Below are 26218 nucleotides of genomic sequence, written 5' to 3'. Positions count from 1 at the left end.
TCTTTGTTAGTTCCCCTCAAATCCCCTCCATCTGCCATGTGCCTGGATTGCTGCAGGATGAGGACACGTGCCTAACCTTCTATTAAGGACATCCGACCTTGCCCCATGTCACCGCAGCATCACCCAACCACGTCTATAAATATGGCTGCTATGCTAACAAGACTTATTGCTAATTTAACGGCAATGGGGTATAAGCTTGAGTGCTGCTCACACACACAGAGAAGGGTATTGAAAACGGGAAAGATAATTAGAGTTTAATAAATAGTAATTTGTTCCTTGCTGCTGTGTATGTCAGGGGTTGGGGAGGGATGAAATAGAGTGGGGCCTTCCAGAAAGTGAAATGTAGATGGTGGGTCTACCATGACAGCTTCATTTTGATTCTAATATTGCCCAGGATTGAAGTTAATTCTCATTTACCTATGAGAAATCCTCTTCCCTGAAAATACCCCCCAGTGGAACATGAGTGAGGGAAAACAATTAGATCAGAAATATTTATCACTGGGACCAAATTTTAACTAGAAGTCATAGAATGAAGAGGCCAGGGGCGCCTGGGTGGCTCAGTTGGGTAAGCGACTGCCTTCGGCTCAGGTCATGATCCTGGAGTCCCGGGATCGAGTCCCGCATCGGGCTCCCTGCTCGGCAGGGAGTCTGCTTCTCCCTCTGACCCTCCTCCTCTCATGCTCTCTCATTCTCACTGTCAAATAAATAAATAAAATCTTAAAAAAAAAAAAAAAAAAAAGAATGAAGAGGCCAGGTCTCCAGAGATAAAGTGAAGCCGGGAATTAAAACACTTACCTGGATTGTTCAGAATGAAAAAAAAAATCATCATTTTTGCTTGAATAAGTGTCTGAATTATCTGAATAATTGTTCCCACCCTCTTTGTGGTCCAGTGACGAAGACCTGGCCAATAGACCCAGTAGCAAGGATTGGAAGTTGTGAGTAGCAGAGAGAGAGGACAGGAAGGCTGGTTAAGCCTGAAGTCCCTTGGCCCCCTAGAGGGTTGTGGGCAGAAGCTGGGCTAGTCAGGAGCTGTGGGGTTCCTTTGAGCGGGTGGCAAGAAAGTAAGCAAAGCTAAAACCAAGGCCCAACAAACCAGAAATGCAGCCTGAAGGGGACTGGATTTGGTGTGGGAAGTCAGGAAGTTAGAAGATCAAGCAAAACAGAATCAGAAGTTGTGTGTGTGTGTGTGTGTGTGTGTGTTTAGGAAGGGTGAAAAAACTGCTTACACCAGGGGCTCCCAAACCCGACTGCACATCACATGTACCTGCTGAGCTTCTCAATACAGATTCTAGGGCTCCTTTGGTAGACCAAAAGAATTTGGGGGGCAGGGGTAGACTGCTGGTGTGCAAGTGGGAGGTATGATATCATTCGATGGACCCTGGAAGTCTCTCCTTTTCAAAGACAGCTACTCTACTTAAATGCCCAATGATCTGTCACTTGAGATTCATTCATTGCCTACTTGTGTGTTCATTTGTCAAGCACAAATTTCCCTTGGAAGGCAACCCAAGTTTCCAAGTCTGCTATGGTAATTAAGAATAGCTAATTGTGGTGGATTTAAAATTCCACAAATCATTTTCTTTTCAAGAGATGGAACTTAATTTCCCTCTCCTTGAGTATGGGCTGGACTTAGTGACTCACTTCTTTTTTTTTTTTTTTTTTTTTCCATTCACATCTTACCTGAGCAGGTGCATTTATTACAATGAGTAAACCAATATTGATACACTCTTATTAACTAAAGCCCTTAGTTTATTCAGTTTTCCTTAGTTTCTCCCGAATGTCCTTTTTCTGTTCCAGGATCCTGTCCTGGACACCACATTCTGCGTCTCCTTAGGCTCCATTCGGCTTGGGTAGTTTCTCAGACTTTCCTTGTTTTGATGACCTACACTTGATGTTCATCCAGGTTGAGCCTGGCCGCCAGGGTGAGGCGTTCCTCGTAGCTCGGGTAATGGTTCATCGTGAAATATTTCCTCAGCTCCTGCAGCTGCTCCTTGAGGTACACTGTGCGCTTCTTCCAGGGCCTTGGGAGCCTTTGGGGTGCTGGGGGGCCTGCGGGAGGGTCTGGCTCCTGCATCCTCCCGCTCCTCAGCTGCTGCGTGTCTAGTGACTCACTTCTAACAGACAGAATATAGCAGAAGTGATGGTGTGTACCTTCCAAGGCTGGGTCATAAAGGGCATTGTAGCTTCTCTCGTGTTCTCCCTTCTGGGTTGTTCACTTTGGGGGAAGCCAGCTGCCATGTAAAAAGGACACTCAAGCAGCCTCTGAAGATGTCCATGTGGTGAGGAACTATGACTTTCTACTAACAGCCATGGGAAGAAGCCATCTTGGAAGTAGACCCTCCAGCCCCAGTCAAGCTTTCAGATGACGCAGGCCCAGCTGACATCTGACTGCAACCTCATGAGAGACCCTGAACCAAAACAGCCCAGCTGAGCCACTCCTGCTACCCAACCCTCAAGAACCGAGTTATCTAATAAGCATTTGTTGTTTTAAGTTGCTAAATTTGGGGGTAATTTGTTAATCAGCAATAGAGAATACACCAATCATAGCTAAGATTTACTGAACATCTATATATGTTCACATATGTTAACCTATTTAAATCTCAAAGCAATCCTATGACATAGTTACTATTATTTGCATTTTTAAGATGAGGAAATGAAAATTTTCAAAGTTAAATATAGTGGATACTGTTAGCCTCCTTTCCTGGGTAGTTGCTGCCACTCCCCAAGTGCTGATCATGTTGGCTTCTAGGGGCACCTGGGTGGCACAGTTGGTTAAGTGTCCAACTCTTGGTTTTGGCTCAGGTCGTGATCTCAGGGTGGTAAGATCAAGCCCCGCATCAGGCTCTGTGCTCAACAGAGTCTGCTTGAGACTTTCTCTCCCTCTCCTCTGCCCCTCCCCCCCCAAATAAATAAAATGAATCTTTTTTTTAAATGTTGGCTTCTGACTCACAGCCTCCCCCCTCTCCGGAGAAATGTCCTTGGCTGAATGGGTATGGTCTCACTTAGCCTTTTTCCATCAGCCAATAACTAACTGTTGTGGGATGGGTCTCTACAAGGTAGGACTAACTCTATGGCACAATTTATTGTCCAGAGCTACCTGTGAGGTCAGGGGCAAGACTCTAGCTGGGATTGCATCCTTGCTTAGATCTGTCTGCCACCCCTCACCTGCCTCCCTCATCCCTTTCCTCCCAAGAACACTCCCTCAATAATCAAATGTGCTGGAATCCTGTCCCAGTCTCTGCTTTCAGGGAACCCAGCCTAAGTAATTTGCCCAAAGTTATGCAGCCTGGATTTGTACCCAGGCTGGCTGACTCCAGAGTCCACATTCTTATCAATGCCTTTGGTAGACCAACTAATACAAGTAGGTACTGAATTCCAGACCTCTATCCCACCACCAGACAAGTGGAGTCTGGTTTATTTTGGATTTTCGGAGGTGCTAGTTCTGCCTACACACCTCAAACCACATAAAAGCCAGCCACCCACCCCATCTCCACGGTCTTCATCTCTTACCACCCCCCCTTCCTCCGCCCTTACCAATCTGATCCTCACCCTTTCCCTTGGAAAGGATTTAAACTTTCCTTCCTGTAATGGGTTGAATGGTGTCCCACACAAAAAGATATGTCCCAGTCCTAACCCCCGGCACCTGTGAATGTGACCTTACTTGGAAATAGTCTTTGCAAATGTGATTAAGGTAAGGATCTAAAGATAAGATCATCCTGGATTTAGGGTGGGCCCTAAATCCAAAAACTGGTGTCTTTATAAGAGAAAGGATAGAATGGAAACAAAGAGACACACGGGGAAAACCTGTGAGGACAAGCAGAAATTGGAATGGAACCAGACCCACAGGAGCTCAGAGAGAAGCATGGAACAGATTCTCCCTCAGAACATCCAGAAGGAATCAGCCTGGTGGACACCTTGATTCCAGTCTGCTGACCTCCAGAACTAGGAGAATAAGTTTCTGTTGTTTAAAGCGCCCCCACACCCTGGGTTGTGTCCATTTGTCATGGCAGCCACAGGGAGCAAACATACCTCCCTTCAGGTCTCCTGCTTCAATGCAGCCAGAACCTTCACTGCAGAGTGAGCACAGGGAATTCTAAAAGCCACTTAGTTTATTAAGCGCATGTTTACCTCACTTGGGTCTAACCACAACCTTGCAATGTTTCTTAGGTAGGACAGTGTTATTATTACTCCCTTTTTTCTTTCTTCTTCTTTTTTTTAACAGCTCAGGAAAAGGGCCCAGGAAATTTACGTGATTTGTCCAAGGTCCCCCAACTGGATGGCATAGAGCCTGGAATTTGGGTCTCCAGATGCCAAATTCTGACCTCTTTCGTCCACAAGAGGAGACTGGTGGGAGTACAAGGACACTGCTAAAGTCTGCCTGTTCACTGTCTACAACCCCTCACTTGAGAATGTAGATACTGAGTGGGGGCAGGCAGGGAGGCGGGGTCCAGCTTGTCACCCTTCTGCCTTGCGCAGAATTGCAACAGACCTTTGAGAGCATCTAATATCTTCCATAAACTCCAGCAGCAAAGCCTAACTTAAACAGTGAAGTGACCCCTTCAGATCCTTAATGATGCTATAAATGCAATCCTGGTGTGATTTCTACAACTATTAAAATAAACGCTTCCACTAAAATAAACATTGCTACCCTCAGCATATGTTTACTTGCATAACACAGGCGCAAACTTACCTGAATATGCAAAACCCGAAGCCATGATGATAAAGGCAGGGAAAGGGGCTGCACACAAAGGAACAGGGGGTGTGCATGTCTTCAGAGCATCTTCTTCTAAGGAGAGGTGGTCTTTCAACCTTGAAGCCCTCACCTCGCATCTCGGTTCCGAGAAATGCCTCCATGGCCTGATGCCCAGCTGCCACTCCATCCATGAATTTCAAATTATGCACAGAAAAGCACTTTTAAAAATGCTCTCGCCGACCTTTCCGCGTGGTTCAGCTCACATGGAGAGCCTCACTTGGGTCTTTACCATTTCTGACGTCACAGAGATGTCTGTAGGGCCCGGGACCACAGGAGGTTTGGGAGCAGGGGAGGGGCATGACCAGATTTGCTGATCACATCTTGAGTCATGAGCTTTGGGGGCTCTATCTAAAGGAGGCATGAACCCAGGGCCTGAATTTAATTCATCTTCAACATTACATTCTTTGATCTGCTACGTTTGTTCATTATGGGAGACAGAACATTTGAGAAGAAATTAACTAGGTTTGAGCCGAGGCCCAGGGGTCAGAGGACTCAATGAAGGAGCAACGGGAAAGAGTTTGGTCTTGTCTGTCTTGTTCACTGTGACATCCTCAGTGTCCACTCTGGGTGCCTGGCACACAGAGCAGGCTGGAAATAAGTGCAGAAGGAAGGGAGACAGAGAGGAAAGAAGGGAGGACAGAAGTGGAGAAGGAATGCTATATAATCTACAGCACACAGAGACCCAGCTTCAAGCCCCCGTTCCACTACTTACTGGCTGTGTGACTTCCGGAAAAATTTCTTCATTTCTCTGAATCTCCATTTCCTCCCTTTTTTTTAAAAAAAAGATTTTATTTATTTATTTATTTATTTATTTGACAGAGAGACACAGCGAGAGAGGGAACACAAGCAGGGAGAGTGGGAGAGGGAGAAGCAGGCTTCCCGATGAGCAGGGAGCCCGATGTGGGGCTCAATCCCAGGACCCTGGGATCATGACCTGAGCCTAAGGCAGACCCTTAACGACTGAGCCACCCAGGCGCCCCTCCATTTCCTCCTTTTGAACTGAGGACAACAATACCTTCCTATCATGAGTCTTACACAATATCTCTTATATATAAAAATATCTAGAACAGTGCCTGGCACAGATTAGGTGCTCCATTCTATAAATGTCTGTTGAATGAAAGAAAGGAAGGAAGATGGAGGGAAGGAAGAAAAGAGAGAGGGAGTGGGGGAGAAGAGAAGGAGGAAAGGAGGGAGGGAGGAAAGGAAAGAAGGAAGGGAGGAAGAAAGTCCGGTTGTCTCCCTGTGGATAAATGGCCCTGGAGCTTGGGGGCATCGGTCAGGTACAGAGAGCCAAGTCAATCCATTCCCCGGGCGCGTCAGTGGAGCGCTGCCTGCCTTGTTATTTATGTGCCAGATTTCCATCATTGACCACGCACACTTAGGGGATTCATTCCTGGGAAGGGCAGCCAGTAACATGCCCGCTAGTCAGACAGCAACAGAGAAGAGCCGCTAAGGCTGTCATTTCTATCCCATCGACAGCCCTTCAACAAAAAGAGGAAGAACGGTTCCACTGAGGGCTTCTATTCAAAGCCAGTAACAGTAAGTTACAAGGGGCGCCATGAGTGCAGGGCAAGCAAGAGGTGGGCAGGAGGAAGGTGGGGAGCCAGCCCCACTCTCGGTGGCAGCCGTGAAACAGAAGGTCCAGTCAAGCTGTGCGCCATGAGCCTGCTTAGATTTTAGGAAAACCATTTAAATTTTCCAGTTTGGAGAAAAGAGCTTACTTCTTTCTTCTTCTTCACTCAATACCTTTGGAAGCTTTACCGTTGTGGCATTTGGAATACAAAATGTCTCAGCTGCTGTAGATAACAGTCTGGTGGTTCCTCAAAAAGTTAAACACAGAATTACTTGATGACCTCACCATCCCGCTCTTAAGCATATACTCAAAAGGACTGAAAAGAGATTCTCAAAGAAGTACATGCACACACACATTCCTAGCAACACAATTCACAGCAACCAAAAGGGGAAAACAGCCCAAATGTCCATCATCAGATGACTAGATAAACAAACTGTGGTATATCCATGGAATGGAGAAGTATTCAGCCATAAAAAGGAATGAAGTACTTACTCTTGCTACAATACAGATGAACCTCCAAAGCATTATACTAAGTGAAAGAAGCCAGACACAAAAGATATGATTCCTTTTATACAAAATCATATAAAATGAAATGAAGGGACGCCTGGGTGGCTCCATCGGTTAAGCGTCTGCCTTCTGCTCAAGTCATGATCCCAGGGTCCTGGGATCGAGTCCCGCATCGGGCTCCCTGCTCTGCTGGAAGCCTGCTTCTCCCTCTGCCTGCCATTCCCCCTGCTTGTACTCTCTCTCTGACAAATAAATAGATAAAAATCTTTTTTTTTTAAAGGAAATGAAATATCCAGAATAGGCAAATCTAGAGAGACAGAGTAAAGATTGGTGGTTGCCAGGTGAGGAGGTAATGGGGAGAAACTGCTTAATGGGAAAGTGGTTTTACTTTGGCATAATGGAAACGTTTTGGAACTAGATAAGTTGCACACCACCACGAATATACTAAATACCACTGAATTATTCACTTTAAACTGGTTAATTTTGTATGAATTTTACCTCAATAAATGATTTAAAATTAATGTACTTATTTTAATATGTGCACATGATAAAGAAAATTCCAATCCCATGGATGGGTATAAATGAAAGATAGGTCTTCCTTCCACACCTGACCTTCAGATCTGACCATTTCTAGACATTTTTATGTTCCTTTCAGAGATATTTTAAGCCTTTGCAAGTATATATATAAAATGGAAGCACACTATATGCACTGTTCCGCAGTGGAGAATTTTTTAAAGATTTATTTATTTATTTGAGAGAGATAGAGAGAGAATATGTGCGTGCTGTGGGAGGGGTCTGCTAGGCTCCCAATTTCCCAAGGCCACGTCTGGCCCTGCCTGTTGGCTTCTCTCAGGCTATTGCCCAGGGTCAGCATCTTGGAGGCTAGATCTCTAGAACCTGATGGAATTCTCCCCTTGATTCTCTTGCTACCCAATGGCTAAGACACCAACTCACAAAAGTCTGACTGACAAATCAGAATGTTAATGAGTTTCAAAAATGTCTACCGTCCATTGAGCCCCTACTATAGGCCAGGCACTGGGTAGGGCATTTCTTACAATAGCTCTCTCAGTGTAGATCTTATTAAATCCCATTTTACAGGCAAGGAAGGAAACTGAAGCTTAAAGACGTTAAGGAGCTGGCAGGCTAAGAAGTGGGGAAGCCAGTCTAACCCTAAAATCCATATCCTTTCCTCCACATTGCCCCACGGTCCAAAACCTGGCAGTCATGACGAGAAGTAGGCCTTGTCAGGAACCGGAACAAAAACGTCTGCATCCAGGATGGCCCTTCCTGCTGGCGAGTCCCTAGGAACTAAATTACAATCTGAGGTTGAGAGTCAAGGGAACAGAGCATCTAGAAGTATTGTCCACAAAGCTACGGCCACAGTAATCTTGACCCACAACAGAACTCTTGTCTCTGCTGAACTGAATGTTGGCATCACCCCATCACCGTGAACCCTCCCCTTGCAGAATGCCAGGTAAACCCTGGCAGATTTCTGTTTTCTTTCTCTTCCATCCACATATTGACCAGCCCAATCAGCGGGGAAAACAAGCTTTGGAATCCGCAAACCTAGGTTCAAATCCTAGTTCCTCCATTTATTAGCCATGTGACTTTAGTCTCAAGATGCCTCACTTCCACTCAGCCCTCCAGGATGTTTCCCGAATGTGTGTAAAGCTCACAGCCCCGGGGGGGGGGTTAGGGCTGCTCCCCGCCCCTCCTGCAGAGGCAGCCTTCCTCCAGGCTCTTTTCTTCTGCCACATTCCAGTCCCGAGGGCTGTCTCCAGTCATGTTTATGGGACTTGGGTAATTCTTAATCCTCTCTGTCCTGGCCCTCTGTCCCCTTTGTCCTCAATCCAAACAGGCATATGATCAGGTCCTGGTCCAGACACAGGGTAGATATAAAAAAGACATTGTATCTGAGACAGGGATCTTGGAGCTCCTTGGGAGTGGATTTCTACCTCCCACAGCTCACTAATAAGGCTCGGGATGTCACATGGGGACACGTGACACCCCCCCCCCCCAAGCCCAGATGGCCTCCCATCTCATTGTAGACTGGACAAGCTCCCTGGGACAAAGCAGCTTCCCACTGCCTGACTCCCACTTAGACTCATGGCAGTCTTACCTGAAATGTGGGGCAGCATTTGCTGAATTCTGAATTCATAAATCGAACCCTCTTGTATGCCTGATCATTATCATTATTTCAAGGGATCCTTGGCCTTGGCTTATATTCCCCAGCCAGACTGTGTCTGCTTAAGATGTGGGGCAGAACTAATATCTACTGAGTGTTTACAACGTGCAAAGTGAATTATACATGAGTTATTTCATTTCGTCCTCAAAACAGTCTTGGGGGGTGGGTATGTTCCTATCCCCAGCCCACAGACAATAACTAACATTTATATAGCACTATGTAACAGGAGTCATTCTCAGTGCTGTAGGCTTATTAACTCAGTCTATCATCACTGCAGACCTATAGTGTAGATACTCCAGATGACTCCCTTGACTGAGACTCAGAGAGGTTGAGCAAGTGGTCCGGGTCACACAGCCAGCGAATGACAGAGCCTATGGTTCAAGTCCGGGCATTCTGGCCCCAGAGGTTCCCGGCACTCTGCTGCACGCCGCCCTGGTTTTCTCAAAGCAGGTTCCACATGTAATTTCAGCAACCCACAGACACCATGACAAATCAATAGGGTGTGAGCCAGATGAGACCTGGCTCAGCCATACAGGTCCCTGAAGTGCTGAAGGACAGACCACACTGATTGATTTCTGGGCTGAGTCTTTAAATGTCAGCATGTGCGTGACCACCTCAGACCTTGGGCACAGAAATAAAATGCAGAAGGAAAGGGCATTCTAAAGCAGGTGATGAGAGGGAGGTTAGGCAACAGAAGAGCAATGGCCTGGGGCACACATGTGTGCAGGCTGGGGGGCATCCTGGGCTACCGGGAGGGGCCCCATGCAGTGGGGGATGGGAGCAGGGTGGCTCGGGGGTGTTGGTGAGAGCTGCACCCTTGACCTTGGGCTGCTGGGAAGCCATTTATAGCATGACACTAACCCAGGTGAGCCGGGTCTTAACCTGATTTAGCTCCTCTATCCGTATTGATTGGTCACTGTTAGGAACTGCTCATTTAGACCAACCTGGCGGCTTGAGCGCAGCTTGTCAGCACAGACGCAGTGTGGAAGAGCAAAGACAGCGCGCTCCCTCCCATTTCCAGAATTCACCCAAACCCCCTCCTGTCACCAGGCTCCACTGCATGGCCCTCTGGGCCTGCCCAGTTCAATCATTCACTGCTCTAGCTGCTGAGGGGACAGACCCACACAGGACAGATGGCCCCACCTACTCTCATGCAGCCTGGAAGGGGAGACTGGCAGGATAAGGAGGAAACAGATACATACCTAAGATGAATTTCAGATGAATGCAATAAAGAAAATAAAATAAGGTGAGGCGAGAGAGACTGGTGGCCCCGGGGGGGAGGGGGTGAGGGGACAAGGCAGCCCAGGAAGGCCTTTCCAAGGAAGTGACATTTGAGCTGAATTCTGCGTGCTGGGGGAATATGGACCATTCTGAGATCTGCAGAGGGAACAGCAGAGGCAAAGGCCCTGTGGCAGGAGCAGACTCAGCCTTTTGGCCCATGAGAATATTAGTGCTGTGAACAGCAGAGAGGTAGGTGGTGAGGGGGGAAAAGGAGGGCGGGATCAGATGGACCCCCAACCCCTGATGCTTTGTCCCTGTCCTTCATAAATAGCCCAAATTCACCACCAGGACTTGACATCGATGGACCTCTTTCTCCTCTTCCCATCCATGTTCCTAGATACGACTTTGGGTTGGTCCCTTGCCTTCGCAGTCTATGTCAAAGATTACAGAAAGGAGATGACTCTTGCCCAACCGTGCTTTAGAGAGAGATCCAAAATGGGAGGCTCAGAAAGGACCCTGGGGACCTTCCCGACCACTCACACATCCAGATCTGCCCTAAGGCTCTGTCCCCGGGCCTCTGCTCCTGCTGGCGCAACATTGGCAATGACCTTGCCCACGTTCCACTTAGGGAAATCCTTCTCATTTACCTAGCATAAATGATCCTGACTCTGTGTAGCCTTTCTTGACTCAAATCACATTTAATTGCTGGGCTGGGTTGGGTTTTGTTTTTGTCTTTGTTTTTTAATATTCAACTGGCATTTGTTTGAAGATCTATTTGATCTTTCATTTCCTTTTGTCTTATATTATAGTTTTCTGAATACCTGTCTCTTCCATCATACGGCAAGCTCTGTGGAGAGCAGGACTTCAAATGTCCCGGTTGTGACGCTCTAGGTGAGACACTGAGACTTTCCAGACTTCTGCTTCCTTTGATTCCCGCAAACCAGGATTTAATATCAGAAGTTGACTGGGAGGTGATCCCAGGAACTGCCAGAAGGCAAATGAGGGAGTGAGAGAGAGAAAGGCAGAACCCCAAATAGGGTGCATTACCAAGCAATTTACCACACGGGGTAACTGGAATCTAATCCTGCTGGGCGACCTGGGGAGACAAAGGAGAATGTTAAGTGCACAACTTGGCTGAACATGGTAATTGGTAGGGATTCCTCAGTCCCACCCACAGAGGTTCGGAAATAATTGGTCTGGGGTGTGACCTGGGCATCAAAGCCTTTTTTTTTTTTTATTCCCCAGATTATTGAATATGCAGCAAAGTTCAAGAAGGCAGGTGTAGCATGCGGCCCGCGCTGAGTTGGGAGGTGAAAACAGTGGGCTGTTAGCCACCAGCTCTTCATCCATAGTTGATTGAAGAGATACTTCCCAGCGTGTTCTGTGGGTGGTCTTAGCCCTTGGGCAGAAAACAAAATAAGAACAAAAACCCCAAACTCCCAGATGTTGGTAGTCAGCAGTCTTGGGTGCATGAGGGTGAATATGGGTAGGGTGTGGATAGCATTGCTACGTCCTTCATCTCTAATATGGAAGTTTTTTTAAAAAGTGAATTTTTGAGAGGATTAGCAAATGTCTGTTCAGCACCCGGCACACAAGAGGCCCTCGATAAATGTTGTTACTATGATCTCTGCCGTGGGTTATTGCCGTATTCCCTCCAGCACCCAGCCGGGGGATTTGCACACAGCGGATGCCCAGTATCAGTCATTACCTCCCCTCTAAGACAACAACACTGGAAACCTGAATCGATGGGGCTGCTGAGACGCATCATTCAATCCTGCAGTCCCCGAGCATCTGAAATAGTGTCTTCCCCTAGATGATCTGGTATTTTTCACCTTGGCAGCATACCGGAAGCACCTGAGGACTTGACAAGAAAATCCGCACACCTGGGTGCCCTCCCCCCACAAGATTTCTGATTTAAGTGGTTGGGGGTGAGGCCTGGGCATTCCAGATTTGGTAACAGCTCCCCTGGAGACTTGCCTGGTCCAGACATGGTGATTATTAACCAAGGGTGGGGGGTCAGGTGGAGGGGGGTGGGGGATGAGCAGGGCTAGGATCGTGGCATAATTCTCCCGCCTGTTCCATCCAAAGCCTGCCCGCCGCTGTGTCCTGGGGCTTTCAGAGACTCCAGTGTCTAGGAAAGAGGCGGGACTGGGACCCCGGTGGGCACGAGCCTGGCTGTTCCCCTCTCAAAGGGTGGCCACTCACCAACACAGGTACCTTCTTGCTCTTTCTGACGTGTGTCCTCCCCCACATCCGGCTAACATGGCCTCCAATCCACATGGGCTCACCCCGCAGGCCCTCGCTGGGTGTCCCACGGGCCAGGCGCTAGGTGAGGTGCGGGGGCACAAGGAGGCCACGGGCTTCATTGACCCCACTCCCAAGAGGAGAAAAAGCAGCAACGCCCACACGTTCAGGGGACCTCGATGACAGTCAGCCTCCTTGTCGTAGGGCACAAGGGACGGGAGGAGAGTGCTTAAGACTCTGGAAGAGCCTTACAGAAACCCTCTGAGACAGGTAGCGATCTCTATTCAAAAACAAGGAGGGCGCCTGGCTGGCTCAGTCGGGAGAGCACATGGCTCGGCTCGGGGTCGTGAGTTCAAGCCCCACTTTGGGCATGGAGCCTCCCTAAACAAAACAAAACAAAAGGAATTGAAGTCATCAGGGAGAGGGATGGGCTAACCAGTCTCAGAAACTTCATGATGCTCCTTCCAGGCGCTGTACACACATCGTTAATAAAAGCAGTCACACCTCACCCGAATTGTGGACCTGTTGGGTGTCAGGACTCTTTCAAGTGCTCATTTAATCCCCACTACTCCCATGACCCAGATGCTGTTGTTAACCCCATTCCACAAACAAGGAAACTGAGATGTGGCGAGGTGGAGTGACTTGCCCAAGGTCACACAGGGGTGGCGCCAGGACCACAGCCCAGGCTGTTGAGCCGCCTGCCTTAACCATCACATCCCCGGCCTCCCATCACCTCCTTGCCTTCCCACAACCCAGTGAACGAGCTATCATATTGTTTTTAATCAGAGACGGGAAAGAGCAAGGAGGCCACAGTCACACGATGGGGACGGTACAGGCCCTGATTCCAGTCCTGGCCTGCCCTGTTCAGAAACCTTCCTGGTCCTTTGCCCCGGCCTGTTCCCATGGCCCCGCATTCCTCCCATGGCCCTACCCTGTTTGGACAAGTCTGGGCTCTCTTAATCATCTCCTCCCCATTGAAGACCAGGCCTGCTTAGCCTCATTGGGTCTCGGCCACAGCCAGCTTTCCTTCCCCACTGGACCAACTCCCACAGTCATCAAGTCAGGCCCACTCGGCCCAGAACGGATGTCTCTAGCCCTACAAGGATGGTGCCTATTGGTAGGGCCCAGGGTGGCCTGATGTTCCTGCTGGGGTGTCTCGCTGCGTCCCATTTCCATCGTATTTTTAACCAGGGCTGTGGGGGCACTGGGAAAGATGTGTTTTGCTGGAGTGAGCACAGCCCAGCCGGTCTCAGGCACCCACCAGCTCCTCATACCCAACTGGGCAGAGGGAGCAGGACTCGCCCTCTCTCCCCTCCCAGGCTCAGATCTTTGTCCCTTTGTGAAAGTTCAGGAAGGGTTCTCTGCACCTCCGGTAAAACACTGTTACCAGCCCAGGGGCTTGTAATGAACCAAACTATGCTGACTTAATTGGTGGTCATTAGCAGTGTCGGGGAGGGGGCTGGGGTGCAGCAGCTTCCACCGAGCCTGGGAAAGAGAGAGGCGGAGGCAGAACAGCCCACAAGACAGAATGCGCTGCACAGCTTGTGCGAGAGAAGAATTCCTTACTGTCAGCTCTTGCCAAAATAGCCGAGGCACCCACTCTCGCCTCTGAGAGCACCTCTCTTCTGAAACTGGACTCCCAGCCTTCAGCTTTGAACGCTGCGCCTCCAGGTGGCTCTGTCCCTGTTCACAAGAGCCATGACACAGCCTTGATGATAAGAAGGAGGCTGTGTCAGCCCCCACTTCTCCAGCAAGCCTCAGGGTCAAACTACAAAGGAAAATCAGGAGGCCCCATCTCTCGGCTGCACATCCTCCTTCCCGCCTTGATGGAACAGGCAAGTGAGGAGTCCCCAAGTTGGTAATCACATCTAGTTAAGTGTTCGCAGGAAACAGAAGACAGAGGCTCAGAAGAGCCCATGTGATCTTGAGCTGGTGCAGAACAGCGTTGGCGTAGAGACAAGAGCACCTGCCAGGGGGACTCAAGCCCAGACGTCTTCTGCCTCTGCTACCTACCATCCGTATGGCCCTGGACAAGTCACTCCCTTCTCTGAGCCTCGGTGTCTTCAACACAGGAGGGTTGAAATGAATAGTTAATGTTAATCTGTGGGTCTCAGACACTGGGAGGAGGCAGGGGACTTGCGGCCGTCACGAAGATTTAGGAATCTTTGTGTACACCCTACCACACATGTCTGTGGGTAGGGAAAAGGATAGCCTCACACTCACATGTAGTATTGTTTTTCAAAGGAAGCTCGAATCGATGGTTATTAATAAAATAAAATTCTATTTTAAGACAGTCACTGAATTCATGGGAGTTTTTGGTCATCGTTTTCTTTTTTTGATGAGACTTTATCTTTTTTATTTTTTTCTTGGGGTAAAATATACATGACATAAAATTTAACATCTTAACCAATTAGAAGCGTCCAGTTGAGGGGCGCCTGGGTGGCTCAGTCGTTAAGCTTCTGCCTTCGGCTCAGGTCATGATCCCAGGATCCTGGGATCGAGCCCCGTGTCAGGCTCCCTGTTTGGCGGGAAGCCTGCTTCTCCCTCTCCCGCTCCCCCTGCTTGTGTTCCCTCTCTCGCTGTGTCTCTCTGTCAAATAAATGAATAAAATCTTAAAAAAAAAAAAGAAGTGTCCAGTTGAGTGGCTTTAATGAAATACACTCGTGCTGTTGTGTAACCAACACCACCATCTGTCTCCAAAACTTTTTCATCCTCCCAAACTGAAACACTACCCATCAAACACTAACTCCCCATGATTCCCCCTCTCCCAACCCCTGGTAACCACTGGTTATTATTTTCTTCTTTTCTATTTTTTTTTTAGTGGGGGAGGGGCAGAGGGAGAGGGAGAGAATCTCTAGCCGTCTAGACTCGATCTAGAGGGGACTCGATCTCACAACCCTGAGATCATGACCTGAGCCGAAATCGAGTCAGATGCTTAACTGACTGAGCCACCCAGGCGACGCTGGTTATTATTTTCTTAATCAAAAGACACTAAAAAGGCAACAACTCTTCTCATGCGGGGTCTGTGGGATAAACTGATGTTAAGGAGTTCTACTTCCTGGAAAGTTAGGAGTTCTTGACCCAGATGTGCAAAACCCCTGCCTGGGCTGACGTCTAATGATACTATGTTTTCTTTTTTTTTTAAGATTTTATTTATTCATTTGATAGATAGAGAGAGAGAGTGAGCACAAGCAGGGGGAAGGTTTAAGTTTTTTCTTTTCGTAGGGTGGGAATGTGGAAAGAGCAGAGAAGTCAAAGGAGTGGTTTCCTCCGTAGGCCTGCAAAGAGCCTCGTGGGCAGCAGGAATTGTTCTGTATCTTGATCTGCTGGTAGTTACATGGGTGTGGACATATGTGAAATTCACTGAGCTATTCAACCATGAGTTATGCACTTAGCCGTATGTTTATTCTACCCTGTTTATTCTAATGTGGTTTTAAAAAGGGAGCAAGCCGTGAGTTCAGATGGGTAAAAAGAACAACATCCCAGGCAGGGAAGGGCCACATCTTTCCCCTGGCTGGGTTGTGAGGTGAGTGTAGACCTTCCTTGTACAGACAGGGCAGGATCTGTTCTATCCTGAAATTACGCTGGGTTTAATCATTTGTTTATTCATTTGTGAGGCACACATCGTGCCTTCTTCGAGCCAGGCCCTGTAGAAGTCCCGGGAGATGCAGAGAGGGTCCCTGACCTCACGAGGCTGCATCAACCATTACATCTTCCTCGCCCACCTACAATATATACAGCCAGGCTCTGGGCCGCCGCACCCGAAAGCTCCCGCTCAGTCTCTCAGCAGAGGGCATCTTAAAGACTCTCCGAGGGCACATTGGGAAGCTCAGGCCAGGTGATCAGTAGTAGGGAGTAATCCTCTTTGTCAGGCAAAACAAACTCTACTCCTTTCTAAATCTGCTCCTCTTCAAACGCTCTGATCAAAGCACTTTGGTTTAACTCTAACTGGGGGGTGCGGCAGTTTAGCTGTTTCTGTTTCTCTGACCGGGAACTTCTGGAAGCCAAGGACTTGTTATAGTCATCGTTGTGTCAATTACATTTATCGAGCGCCAGATATGTGCATATCGCACATGGCAGGTGCTCCCGAAGTTGATTGAATGGATAGGTGAGCTTACGAGTGGGTAGATGGGTAGAGGAGCCGCAAGCCCAGAGTGGCCACACGGCAGACCGAGGGTCACACAGCCGTGGCTGCACTGCGGGTGACGCTTGGGCCCAGACGGGGCCCCACCTTTCTTCTTTTAGCAGGCACCAGCCACCCCATAAAACTTTCTGTCTATCCCTTTGAAGAGGTGGGTTTGATTTACATCAGCCATCAGGAAGCAAAAATATGGTCCTTCAAGCTTTTATTGCCTTTTTATTATTCCTCGTGACGCACAGAAATATCATCCAAAACATTAGCAATTACTTTGAAGGTGCGTGTCCCAGAGGTGTGGGGATGGGGTGTTTTCTAACCTGATAAGTCGGGGTGTTTCTGCCAAGCAGGCCCAGGAGCATCAGCAATACCGCAGCTGATTCAAAAGCAGAGATGATCTTTCAAGCCTCATTTTCATCTCCATCAGCACCCTCTCGGACACCTTATGCCTGAGCCAGTTCCCATCCATGTATGATTTATACGTTTGATTTCAATAGATTAATCTCTGCCTCATTCACAGGGGGGTGGAGCAGGGAGAGCTCCCTCTTTTATTTTTCATGGTAAGCGATCATGTGTATTTCCATAGATTGCATCCTGCTTCCACCTGGAGAATTATTTTTTTGAAGACGAATTCCAAATTCACTCTCATATTTATTAAGTTTCTAGGAATAGGTGGAATGGTGGCCAGGTATATGGTGATTTCGATTTCTGCCGGAGGTGGGCTCGTCACAAACGTGTCAGAGAGGAAACCAGCCTGTCACCTCCTGACGCTTCGGAATGGCCATCTACTTTGGGGCTGGAACAGGGATGCCAGGAGAAGGCTGAAGCCACGCTCCCCTGGTACCAGGGAACCCACTGAGCTCTGACCCGGGTATGGTTCCCCATCCCCTAAGCATCCAGCCCCTCCTCAAGTAGCTTAAGTAGGTCTCCTAGAAGAAAATCCAGAACATCACCAGAGAAAGACTAAATGCTATTTCCGAAGCCTAACAAATTCCCACAATTCCAGACTCTGGGGTTCTTCCCTTTCTCTCCATTTTTCTGCCCCATTGCCCCCTGTGAGAATCGAATCCAATTTTGGAGTCCCAGAGTTTCAAGAACGACAGTGACAGAACCCCTCTCCCCCACCTCAAGTCCCCCCTCTTCTCAAGGGACTTGTGCTTCACTACGCCCACAGAGTGACCACAGCCTTCCTTCTGGAAATTCTTCCTGGTGGGGCAGCGTGGCAGACAGCATTTTCCAAGATGGCTGCAACAAGGTCTCCCATCCCACGTTGTCCTTACACGGTGACACTGATGATTCTCCCACCGAGAGACGTGATCTAAGTTTCCTCCATGCAGATCTAGACAGGCTGGGGACTAGGGCAGAAGTAATGGTTTTGTTTCCAGCCGGTTCTCTCGGAACTCTCACTCTTGGAACCCAGCTGCCATGCTGTGAGGAAGCCCAGACCACACGGAGAGGCTCCGTGTGGGCGGCTGGGTGACAGTCCCTGCTGAGATCCTAGCTGACGACCAGCATCATGGCCAGTCATGTGAGGGAGGAAGACTTTGACTCCACCTCCAGCTCCCGTCTGATGGCAATTGCCCAAGGGATCCTGAACAAGAGCACATAGCCGAGGCCCTGTTAATCTATAGCACGAGAGATAATAATAAAATGTTTGTTGTTGTTTTAAGCCGTTGCTTATGGAGATGATTCATTTCAAAGCAATAGATAACTAAAACAGGCCCGGTGAGCAGAGCGAGGAAAGACAAAAGTGGGCTTCAGGCAGCTTTTCCATCTCCCCAGCTAAAAAGATGCCCTGCATTTATACAAAATCACATGCACATTAGCAGACATTTGAGAAGGAGGACAAGATGGGGAAAAAAGAAAAACAATGTCCGTTCAGTGCCTGCCATATACGAGGGAAGTGACTTCTTGCCCATCATACAGAGGAGGAAACGGATGTCCAAAGAAGTTAAGTGACTTGAATGAGGTTACACTGAGGACAGGTGTGCTGTTTGTGAAGCGAGGTCTGCAGGAGTAGCCTGTGGTCTAAAACACATGTGGAGGGAAGAGGGGCTCAATACATATCAGCTGGATGAATGAATGAATGAATGAATGCACTCCACTTGCCTTCACTCTCTCTGGCCTTTTTCTTTCCCGGTGGCTCAGAAGGCAGGTTGAATAGTCAATGAGACAACCCACCTGATTTGCTTTTCCTAGGAAGGGGAAGAGAAGGGAGAGAATGGCTGTGAGCTGAACCTAGGACCCCACCCTGGCTAGTCTCACGGAGATAGGCTGGCCTTCCTGCCAGGCGACAGTCACCATCCTGTCCTCCCTCTCTGGCCAGGGCCTTGGGTCTCAGCTCTCTCGAAGGTTCAGCTCCCTGCCTGGGTTCCGGGTTGCCCCTGGAGGCCCACCTAAGCCCCATCCTGGCTGTGTGTATGTAGTCTCTGGTGTCGGTCCCCAGGGCAACACCAAGGCCATGGTGATTGCGACCACAGAGAAGCAGGGCCAACGGGCTTCTCTGCGCACCCTTGTCCTCTCCAAGCACAACTGAAATCAGAAATAACTTTCTCCGTTGCCACAGATATTTGAGGAAGGCTGCAGGCCCTGTGGCTGCACTGCCTTTCCCTTGCTCATTTTTTATTCACCCCAGATAATCATAGTTTTCCAGGAAAGAGGGAGAAGGCCAGCATGCAGTGGAAGCGACACTGGCCAAGCACCTACCATGCCCAAGCACTGTATAACATACGTGTATCATCTCATTTGAGTCTCATAATAATACTACGAGGTACATATTATTACTGCTATTTTACAGATGAATAAAGTGAGGCTCAGAGAGGTTAAGTAACTTTCCCAAAGTCACACAGTTACCATGATCTGGAACTGGATTTCAAGCCCTGCCTAGCCTGTATCTAAAGCTCTTTTCTTCTTTCCCAGGAAGGAGAATCCTCTTGCCCCTGAAGCCTATAGGACCATTGCAGGACCAGGAGATAACCCCATCTCTGCCACCCACATATGGAGCTGGGGCCATAAACACTGGCAAAGATCACAAGCACCATACTCAGTAAAATGAATCTGAGCCGTCCCTGAGGTTCTTTGCTTCTGTCTGTAAGACAATTGAACCCCAGGTATTGGGTTCTGGCCTGAACTCATTCCTGAGCCAGCCACGTACCACAACCCTGCCTCCCAGAGCTCAGACCAAGCCATACGCCTTCCCCGTGTGGCTGACCTAACCCACCACTGAGTTCCATTTCCGCTGGACGTGGTTCATAACAGCACAGTGGGTCAGCACTTAGGTTCAGGAGCTATACAGCCTGGGCTCAAATCCTGGTTCTTAATACTAATTATGACCTCTTGCAAGTTACTCAACCTGGCCTTGGCTCAGTTTCCCATTTGCAAAGTGGGGCTAATGAGAAAACTCACCACCACGTGGGGCTGTGAGGACTGGGCGTTAGCGTGTGAAAAGGCTTATAACGTAGTAAGTTGGCTAACAATGCTACTTCTGGTTTGATTGAAACTGCCTGAGCATACATCCTCCACATCCAGAAAGAACACTTTCCAGGGCCTGCGGCATCCCATTCCAAAGACTATATGTAACAGCCCCGCCAGCCCCCTCACCTCATCTATCACCCCTTCCAGAGAACCAGGAAGGGACTGGCCGGGAGGCCTTTCCGCATAAAGGAGGATGCCCTTTGAAATGGCCAGGTGCGGCCAACAGTTCACAAGCCGGCTGCACCCCTGCTTCCCTTCATGTGGTACGGACTGTTTCACCACATTCAGGCCTCACCTTGAACCCTCAGACCCTTTCCTCCAATTGCCTGTGCCTGGCCTGGAGGCGGTGCCCTACACAGAGAGCAGGAGAAACAGCTGCTCATTACTGGCCTCCTCTCCTCCATTAGGATATGAAGCACTTCAGAGAGGGGACTCTACAGCCAGAGAGTGAACTGGTGACCTCACTGCTCAGTTCACTAGGTTCCAGGCATCCCAAACGGCCAGCGACCTTTTCTTTCTCTTTGATGAGTTGATGCCTGGCTTCGGTGGCAGAGGTCCCTCCCCCAAGGCCCCCGCCCATCCCCCAACCCGATCCGGGTGCAGAACCACTCTGGCACATCAAGAGATTCTAGACTCTCAATGGCACAGGTTAGAGTTTATTGTGTGTGTTTGTGGTTTTTCCCCATCTGTACCCTGCCCGGTAATAGCAAAGCCAAGTTGAAGCCAGGCTGGCCCAGGATGCAGAAGCAGAATGCTAATTCTGTATTGGGCCTCTTTCAACTCAGCCATCCTGAATGCACCAAGGTAATTCCATTCATCCTCTCCTTCATGCTGCCCCCTGTCCACTGGTCTAGTGGGTAGAGCAGTGCACCTTCCTTCCCTGGTCCCTTCTGTCAGCTGACATGTATTTCCTCCTATATCAGAACTTTAAAAAAAAAGATACTCACCGAGCTCCTGATTAGCAGGTCATGTGCTAAGTGATCAACAGGTACTCTCTCATTTATTCCTCACAAATACCCTGCAAGGTAGGTAGTGTTATTAACCCCATTTTATTGATGTGGAAACTGAGGCTCAGCATGGTTAAGAAACTTGCCTGGATTTCACATCCAACGAACAAACAGCTGAGCCAGGATTTGGATGAGGTCTCTCCAACCCTAGAACCCATTTTCATACTAGCACACCATGTGTCTTCCTGCAAGGTTGCCTTATCCTCCCTGCAGATGCGTCTTCACACTAGTTCTGCCCCCTCCATGATTCAAGGCAGAGGTTCTTTACCATGAGCACCCACTGCTACACACGGACACCTCTTAGCCACGCTGCTGCCTTAAGTCGCTTGTGTGATTCCGAGCAAAGCAGCTTAAGATTCTCAGTCTTGTTTTAATATCAAGAGGTCTGAGTTCCTAGACCTGTGACATATTCATTGACTGGCATTGCAAGAAATACCAAGATTAAAAATGAATGGGGATAGGGGCGCCTGGGTGGCTCAGTCGGTTGGGCGTCTGCCTTCAGCTCAGGTCATGATCCTGGGGTCCTGGGACGGAGTCCCTGGGTCAGGCTCCCTGCTGGGTGGGGAGTCTGCTTCTCCCTCTGCCCCTCCCCCTGCTCCTGCTCTTTCTCTCTCACTCACTGTCTCTCTCAAGTAGGTAAATGAAATCTTTTAAAAAAAATAAATGGGAAAAATAATTTAAGATGCTGAAATCTTGTAATGGATACCTAGATGGGTATTATCATATAATCATCCCTATTATTGTTAACATTTTAAATTTTCATCATGTTTTAAATAAAGAATTTAATAATTTAAAGAAAAGAAAGAAGAGAAATACCAAAGTTAAAGACCTAGAGCAGCCCCACCAGTAGCTGGATTCAAAATCCACCATCCTGGTACCAGGATCTGAGCACCCCAGCACGGTCACCTAGACTTAGTATATGAAGAAAGCATAAGCCGTGTTTCCCAAAGTCTGTCCTGGGGAACTCTTACCCCAAGAGATGCTACACCAAAAAAGGTTCCATAGTTAAACAGGTATGAGAGACTCTATATACTCTAGTTCCTGCCTAAGGGTTTACTACACTCCTTAGCAAATTATAAGGTTGAGAAGTTTTTCGGTGAAGAGGTCTGTCTCCCTTTATTTGACTCAGTACCTCTTCAATTTACGTAATTCCAGAACCCTTTCATCCTTGTTAGGTGCCACAGACTCAGTGTTCAGCGGAACAGACTTTGGGAAATGCTGTCCTGGCATCTCCATCCTCGCCTGACTCAGACCAGGTTTGTCTGCTGATCACCAGCCTGCCAGCTCTAGCCGCCCACCCCATGGGCAGCGCCCACAAGGCCGGCAGCGCGTGGCCCGGGCCCGCGGAGCAGAGCTCACACCCCCGCTCCCAGCGGGGCCCTCGGGCTGCCTCTCTGGCCCCTGGACTCTGGAGCCAGCAGCCTGCCCAGCCCGCAGCTGACCTCCCTTGACTTGATCCCCCACCTTTGGGCGCCCCCTGCCTCCCGACTCCTGGTGCCAAGTGTGCACACCTGCTCCCCGCCAGGGAAGACACGCCGGAGAGCAAGGCTGGGTGACAAGCCGGGCCACACTTGAGCAGAGCCATGTGCTGGGGAATCGGCCTGTGTCTGAGCAGAGGCATCCAACAGCTTGCAGGACGAAGACACAAACAGCCCCCAAGCTCCAAACGCCTTCACAGACTTCCAACGTGTGAAAGAACCCACGTGTCTCTCCAGCACCCTACCCACCAGGGGACACCCGCCGCAGCCGCCTCCGCCCCCAAAAGCCAAAGTCATGCGACTGCTACCAGCCTTTGTCCAGCAGCTCAGAAGGACAGGGCCAGCGTCACTGGTACGTTCTGTCCAGCTCAAAGCCCAGGACAGAGGTCGAGAAATAGTAAGGACCGCAAGAGTCCCAGGATGGGGTGGGCTGTGGATGTGGGTGGGGTGTGTGAAATCAGGATAGCCATCTACTTCCTCATGAAATTTGCTTCTCCAAGCCAAGTGTCCTCTTTTTACAGGACCGGGATTAATAGCATCCCCGACTAAGGACCCTGTGTGCCCAAGGATATCTAAAACAATGCTGATGGGTCCACGTGAGTCTGTGTGAGTAGGGGAGGAGGTCAAGAACACAGGAAGAAGGCAAAATGGAAGGGTTCTATTAGACAGCACTGCCTTTAAGGTCCATGTTTCCCATGATTGACAATTAACTTTGGCATCAATGAACAGCTCCCCTTTCCGGCCTCCACTCCCCCCCCCACATGGATCCCCCCCACCAACCATGAAATTTATAGTCCCTCTCTTGGATTGCTACAGTCTACAGCAAGCATAGGACCAAAACAACAACTAGAGGGCAAAGCAATTAACCATTTCCCCAGGCTGAAGTTCTAGCCTCTTATTGCCTTGATAATTTACTCTGTAAAGTGGCAGGTACCTTGGCTCAGAGTCACTTTCCAAATCTATTTAAAAGTCCCTGAATTCTGCTGAGTCTGATTTCACTCTATGAACAGGACAAAAAACAATAAGGTCTTCAACACTTCATTGTTTGGTGCTAAATATCAGCCGTGATACTTACTTAAAAGCCTATAATTATAATACAACTTGGTTCTCCTGCAAAGCTTCCATTTCCTGGTATACTAGGAGAATAGAATTAGTGGTTTTATTGTTTTAATGCATCTCTGGAGCAGCGGACCAAAGATTGTATCACTGGGTATCATCCCTTCTCCACACATCTTCCTCTTCCCACAGAGATCCTGCAGCCCTCAGACCCAGCCTCATGGTTCCCGTGGAAAAGTTGTGGAGGTTCTGAGCTTTCAGGGAAGATACAAGAAATGCGAATACCAAGAGCGAAAGGAGTCAACATTTTATCACAATCTGTCCAATTCTGAACCAATGATATTGTCTACTCTGACTTCTCCTCGCCCCCAACTGCATTTTCTCCTGCTTCCTATTCAAGGGAACAGCTCCACCATCCGCCACTGGCTCAAGTTACCAACATGGTGGTCCTCTGGGACTTACCCATTTCCCTCACCACTATCCCCATGCCAGATCCACCCAGTCTCCTAAGTCCTGTCAGGACTATTCTTTCTTCTCCAGCCTACCACTACCTCCTTTGTTCAGATCACCATCTCTTCCCCTGGGTTAACAACAGACTCCTACCTGGTCTCCCTGCCTCCAGGCTTGCTCCCTTCTCTCTATTCTCCGCACTAGAGCCAGGATGATCTTTTAGATCAAAACCAAAATAGATCATGTCACTGCTCTGCTTAAAACCCCCCAGAAACTCAGGGCCCCTGGGTGGCTCAGTCGGTTAAGCGTCTGCCTTTGGCTCAGGTCATGATCGAGTCCCGCATCGGGGTCCTTGCTCAGTGAGGAGTCTGCTTCTCCCTCTGCCTCTCCCCCACCCCCACCTGGGCTTTTGCTCTCTCTCTCGCTCGCTCGCTCATTCTCTCTCTCAAATAAATAAATAAAATCTTAAAAAAAAAACCTCAGAAACTACCTGCATTCACCAGGACAAAATTCAAACCCTGATCACTAATACCCTTCATGTTGGTGTCCGTGCCCCCTCTCCAGCTTCCTTTCTTGTACCCCCTCTCTTTTTTTTTTTTAAGATTTTATTTATTTATTTATTTGAGACAGAGAGAATGAGAGAGAGAGAGAGCACATGAGAGGGGGGAGGGTCAGAGGCAGAAGCAGGCTCCCTGCCGAGCAGGGAGCCCGATGCGGGACTCGATCCAGGGACTCCAGGATCATGACCTGAGCCGAAGGCAGTCGCTTAACCAACTGAGCCACCAAGGCGCCCTGTACCCCCTCTCTTATCAAATATTAAACTATTGCCGTTCTCAGAACACACCATGCCTTTTCATGCCTCTAGCCTCTGCATGTACTGTTTCCACATTCTGGACCCAGTTTCCATCTTTCTCCTGGCTAAGTCCATTCCATTCTCCAAAGACTCAACTCATGCATAACTTCCTCTGGAAAACTTGCTAGAGAGGTAAAAAGCCCATCTTGCTTCCCTACTCTTCCCAAGGGTTCACATAAAATCATGCTGTTTTGTAGTTGTTGTTTCTTATCCCTCTGGTATGTGGCACAAAGTGAGGCAGATCTCTGAGCAACTCTTGACCCACAGCATACATCTTTCTTTGCTCTTTCCTAACAGGGCCCCACTTTGTTCTGGTACTCACTCTCTCCCAAGAAGCTCCAAGTTTCAGGGAAAGCTGACAGCATCTGATTGGTCCAAGGGTAAATGCGCTTCCTTTCACAAGAATTGGCTCACGAATGTCATGTGACCCAGTTCTGGCCAATGAGATCTGATGTTTCTTGAAAGAAACAAGAGGTGCTAGATGTCCTTGCTTCTTCTTCCACATAGGATGTATGTTTGGTGCCAGGGTCCCTTTGGCAGTTGGGTGAATTCTATGGACCCCTTCTTAGAATGATATTTTTAAATACATCAAATAAACTACATGCAAAGAATTATAACATAACCCAACTACTAAAATATTGAAACAGCATATTTATGATATAATAATATATGCAATACTTTGTTAACATATTCAATATCAAGATCTAGTGGTGGGTCTAATAACTACTATAATTTCAAATTAAGCATAAAGTATATTCATGATATATTCACAATTATAATGCTACTTGAAAATACATGTGATTTCTATTGGCGACAAACCCACACTGCCCTACTACTACTGTAGTTTGTTACCTACATTCATAATTGAAGGAAATAACAAATTTTAGTTAGAGTTTGATGATGTGATTCTTTTTCCCACTCAGGTTCATGGGTCCCTGAGTTTATCCATGGAGCTCAGAAAAGAACCCCCGATCTGGACTTTGTACTCTTTGGTTGTGATGGCTGGAACCACTGCAGCCATTTTGCTCACAACCTAAGGATGAACTAGTATGGAGGTTAGCATAGCAAAAAGATGAGAAGAAACTGGGTCCTTGATGCTGATGCTGAGTCTCTAAACCAACCAATCCTGGAGCCCATGGACTTCAGTTATGAAGAGTAATAAAATTACTTATTGTTCAAGCCCATTTGAGCCAGGGTTTCTGTCTCTTTAGCCAATTTTCAGGGAATGAAAAATGTTTAACTTTATATCAGAGTCACTGTCATAGGACAGAACAAATGCAACATC

This window comes from Mirounga leonina, unplaced genomic scaffold, assembly GCF_011800145.1.
Source record: "Mirounga leonina isolate KUSES-001 unplaced genomic scaffold, KU_Mleo_1.0 Mir_200, whole genome shotgun sequence".
In the NCBI taxonomy this organism is placed as follows: Eukaryota; Metazoa; Chordata; class Mammalia; order Carnivora; family Phocidae; genus Mirounga; species Mirounga leonina.
This window is presented reverse-complemented; position numbering follows the sequence as displayed.